Consider the following 5510-nt stretch of genomic DNA (forward strand, 5'->3'; position numbering starts at 1 on the left):
CATGGATTTCAGGCGTGTGAAGGACTATTTCTCCTGGCTCTACTATCAATACCAAATCATTAGCTGCTGTGCTGTCTTGGAGCCTTGGGAGCAATCCATGTTCAATACCATCTTACTAACCATTTTTGCCATGGTGGTGTACACTGCCTATGTTTTTATCCCAATCCACATCCGCCTGGCTTGGGAATTTTTCTCCAAAATGTGTGGCTATCACAGTACAATTTCTAATTGATCTTGTTTGCATTCTGTGAATTGGCATTGCACATGTATATGTTGCTTACAACGTATTGATTTAGGTGAACACTGTGTCTTCTTTCACTATCTGATCTGAAAAGCTCTCTCTTGTCTATGCACTCTTATATCTTGCCTGAACTTTGAGATAGATGTCTCTTTAGGTTCTTTTGTACATGCAACATTGTGCATCAGACCGTAGATAATGCAATGACCTTACCTCACCTACTGTATTCTCTCAACTTAAATCTATGACTTTAGATTTCTTTTTAATCAGGAAATTTCATATAAAATTTTTTCTGGAAAGTAGGCTCATAAGAGAACTACCAGAATCATAATTAAAATGCTCCCTTGGTACCTATTCTATAGTAAGGGAGATATTTTTAAAAATTTGCTCATAGGCTACTGTCAGAAGTATCCTATCCTTGTTTACAAAATGTAAAAAGATGTGAATAAATTATATGGGCCCCTAAAGTCTTATTTTCTAGTAAATTGGTGAAACCTAAACTTCTTTTACTTCAAGTACAAAAGAATAGGCTGGAGGCAATTATCTCCTTTCAGACATGGTTCAGGAATTGTTTCAAACGCCTCTAAAAGTCTGGCTTTATAACAGTCTAAAATCAACAATGTTGATTTTAGATAACCCAGTAAGTATTATAATACGAAATAATTTTTAAGTGTAAGAAACAAAATATAATCAAAGTAAATTCAGATATTGTGACTTGTGATGCTGTCTTGCCTTGCATGATGCTGGGGGAAAAAGAGAAAAGAAATTGCTTTCTTTCTGTGCTTTCACTCAGTGGAGGGGGTGGGGGGAAGCATGTATTTGGGCTACAGGAAGAAAAGCTAATAAATAGGCTGGAAGTAATATTCTACCAGCAGGAACTCGACAGCTCCAGTTAAATGCTTTGATATAGTGGCTCCTTTGCAGAGCAAAAGAAAGATTTATTAAATTTCCTTCAGTGTTTATCTTAAAAACAAATACGAGTTTTTAATTATATTGCCGAATTAAATGTGAACGTCAAAGACCAAACCTTGCAGTTTTTCTTTCCTCTCAATAAATATTAATGTTAGTAATTCTGGAGGGTAAAAATGTAAATAGTTTTTGGATAATATTTGCACCCTTGTTTGTGTTATAAAAAAAAAATTTCCAAGGACAGCTAGAGACAAAGATGTTTGGCATGCCAAATTAACTTGCATGTTTGTTAAAAAACAAAAACATGTTTTGAAGATACACCAGATCTGAACATGTATTCGTTGATTTTTGCAAAATAAAGTTAGGTTTAATTTTATAAATAAAATAGCCACCTCCAGATTTGCCTGTTCCTCATGTTGCGCTAAATACCTAAGTGCTTGCATCTGTATTTCTCTGCAAACTTATCGTTTCTTACTAATCCAATGCAGCAACTGATCTTAAAACGGTAGGGTGAAACTAACATTTCTCAAGGGTCCTCTCCATGGTGGACGCGTTTTACATGTTGAAGTAGGTATTAAGGTCTCCCAGTTACAGGTAAGGAGCCTGGAACTTGGAACAGGTACATTTCTTGTTCAAGGTCCTTTAGCTGCTAGTGGCAAGGCAGGGAAGCAAATCCAGCTCAGGATATTGGCCACATGGAAGCCCATGGGAGGACAACGTGAGCAAATGAAAGTTGATGGGTGGGGGTCTCCAACACGTTAGAAAGCAGAACCCCACCAAATAAAAGGGGTGAGGGTATGAGGAGATGGCAGAGGTGAGAGGAACAACAAGCCTACATCCCAGATTCACTTTTGCTCCTTGCCTGGGTGCTATGTTCACCCATTTCTATGCTGTTCAGGCCCACCCATATGCCTATTTTGAAAGCTTTCTTTCACTTTTAAATATTTTCACAGAGGAGTCTCAGGCATGAACTTGGATGCACTCTCAGTTCACAATGATTCCACACCCTTATATACACGGACCCCTGCTAAGGACTCTTGGAATTCAATCACAGAGATAGTGCGTTGACCTTGAAATCCTCCTTCTAAAAGTAAGAATTAAAGTAAATGTGAATAGACACAGTAAAGCTTAATAAAAGATATTGCAAAGCACAGCCCCAGGACGTCACTTCAAAGTAAGCATTTCCTCTAAGCAATCAAAATAATAAATACAGGGTCCAAAAAATATAATCAAACATAGTTTGGAAATAACCTATCCATGTGCAGAAGGGCGAAAGCTCTACCTGCCTTGCCTGCCCTGTCAATCTAGCCTCAGCAAAGGTGCTCTTTACCTTGACCAAGGTTAGCCTAGACTAGAAACACTTTTTAAATCCTTTTCCTTTGCTCCTATTATTTGTATATTTCAATGATTTGTACAGAACTTTTTTTTTTTTTGAGGAAGATTAGCCCTGAGCTAACTACTGCCAGTCCTCCTCTTTTTGCTGAGGAAGCCTGGCCCTGAGCTAACATCTGTGCCCATCTTCCTCTACTTTATATGTGGGACGCCCGCCACAGCATAGCTTGCCAATCGGTGCCATGTCTGCACCTGGGATCAGGGCCGGCAAACCCGGGGCCGCCGAGAAGCAGAACGTGCAAATTTAACTGCTGCGCCACCGGGCCAGCCCTTGTCCAGAACTTTTAAAAGAAGAAAAGCCAAAAGTTTCATGGTTCAAATGGGCTTGCATTTGTCACTCACTTAAACTAGGAATCATAAAACGTTCCTTCACTGGTATTGGCCAAGACAACAATTGCTTTTCTACTTGTGCAGGAAAAAACACAAAATGCCAAGAAATCAGGCAATTTTAACTTCAAGATAACATTGGTGAGCCTTTATTAATAAATTGTGTGTGCCAAAAAAGTCACTGGTCCACATTTTCTACTTCTTTCTTCCTCCAACACTAACATATTCAGGCCCTCTAGCTAGTAGAGCATGGGCCCCTGGAAGGCAGGAAATTAGTCCTTATTCCTGAAGCTCAGCATTTATATTGGGCCAACCTCAGAATGGACAGCTTCCAGCTATTGACCAAAAGAATAACATTCATTCGTTTATTCATTCATTCAACAAATGTATTAAAAGCCAACCATGTACTGATGGCTAGATAGAGGAATGGAGATGTCAACGAAAATAATCCATAACCAATCTATAAATGAAAATTTGGGTGAGTTTATTCTGAGCTTAAATCTTAGGATTATAACCCGGGAGAGTCTTTCCACAAAGGAACAGAGCACTCCAAAGAAGTGGGGGTATATAGAGTGGTTATACACCCTCAAAGAGTATGTTTCACATATGATTGAAATGTCCCTTTTACAATAGTCACGAGGCTGCTCTGTCAGCACAGCGATTGATGGAAACGGCAGATAGGTCTGCTGTCTCAGTGAACGCCGCGGGGTGGCAGGTGTGTTGCCTCGGGCTGGGCGGTCACAGATGAGCGCTGCAATCGGTTCCCAGCCTAAAGAAAGATACTTAATGTTTAAGGAGATGCCAACGTTGGGAGGGGGAGAGAAGTTGCACCTTTATCTCAAGGGCCTTTGCTCTTGCCATAGGGAATCTCTAAAGCAGATATACAATGCATGCTCAACGGCCTCAGTCAGGCCCTTTTGGAAAGACAAGGTCAGGCCGAAATAGGTTTATACCAAATGGCTTCCTCATATATTCCAATATATCCTATTACTTGCCATTTTTATTTGTCAGAGAGATGGCTAGATATGTGATGAAGAAAGCACAGTAGAAACTAGGTGGTAGGTATTCAGGTGTTCGTTGTAAAATTCTCTTTACTATATGTTTGAAATTGGTTGTTAAAAAAACACTGGAGCCAAAGTCCACCATGTGCTAGTCGGTGAGCTTGCCACTAGGAAACAAAGATGAATGAGACAGAAACATCCCAGAATTTATGAACCACACAATTTGGTAAGCAAGATGACACAAGAAAAAAATAAGTGAACAAAATATTTACGAACTGTGATAAGATCTTATGAAAGAAATAGCAGAGTGCTGGAGAGAAAGCAACAGAGGGCTGGGGAGGGCGGAGCCCTTGGGGACTGCGTTACAGTAAAACTCAAACTTCTCTCATCGCGAGACTGTAAGCAGGGGGCTTAAGGTGTGGGGGAGGGGGTGTCTTTCACACTGTAAGACGATGACTTGGCTGTCCTGTGAGAGCAGATGGGGCAGGACAGGGAGACCCGATGCAGACGAGAGCTGGACCAGGTGGTGGCATCAGAGACAGACAGTCTGATTTGACATATATTTTGGAGCTAGAAAGTCAGCACATCCTGCTTATAGTTTGGATCAAAGGAGTAATTCCATTAAATGCTCAAAATCTTTTTCTTTAAATATCTAACCCGCCTAACTAAGGAAAGTTCCCCCTCATTTAGGTAAAGTTATTTCCAGAGCCGATTAGCTGCCTGTAAGAGGGGACAGAACCTTTTTGAGAAGTTGAAGGAAACAATCTTTATATATTTTTACTGTTTTTTCCAGCTTTTAAAGCTTCACTGTGTCTCGAGAGTCTTTATACTTCTGATTGGAAGAAAGGACCCCAATTTTCCAGCACGAAACAATGTTCTTCTCTCAGTACTTCGCATCATCAGAACTGAGGAGCCAAAATCTCTCTCAGTAGCGTGGTTGTTCCCAGGGATTAAATCATCTCAGCGCTCCTCTAGAGCCTGCAAAGGCTTTGAGAGCGAACGTCAGGGTTTGGGTTCTCCTTGATTCATTGTTGAATTATTATGCTGACAATAATGAAAGTTATAATATTGAGAAGATTTAATGGTGGGGTTAGGGGCATGGCTGACCAATTTTTAATTTTAGTTATTTGCTTAGAAATTCTAAGGAAATAAGAGGCAGAAAGAGTTCCAAAATAAAATTATAGTTGCCTTTACTATAACGACGGAGCCTATTTCTGTAGCTTTTTGTGAGCTTTTCTGAGCAATGACGTTTTCTATCGACAGTATTTACACTTCTGATCATTTCCATATAAAATTCAAAATTCAAATTGCTCCTTTTTATTGTTGTATTTTCATTTCTCTCTAACAAAGACAGCACTTAACCCACATGTCTGATTGTTGGGGTGGGGGAGATTGCAAAACAGGGGAGCGAGCCCCCTGGGTCCCACCCTCCAAGCCTCCGCCTGGCGCGGCCACACCCACGCACAGCAGATAAACTGCCTGCCGGCATAGCCCTCATTTCCAGGCACACTGCGAAGGGGAAGGGTGGAAGTTCGAGTTGTCGCTTAGACTGGAGAAAGGGACAAGGAGGGAGAGGAGAAAGATTGGGGGACGGGAGGGAAGAGGAAAGAAGGAAGAAGCACCATCCTTTTGTTTTCTAAGTT

Source organism: Equus quagga, unplaced genomic scaffold, assembly GCF_021613505.1.
Source record: "Equus quagga isolate Etosha38 unplaced genomic scaffold, UCLA_HA_Equagga_1.0 235_RagTag, whole genome shotgun sequence".
NCBI lineage: Eukaryota > Metazoa > Chordata > Mammalia > Perissodactyla > Equidae > Equus > Equus quagga.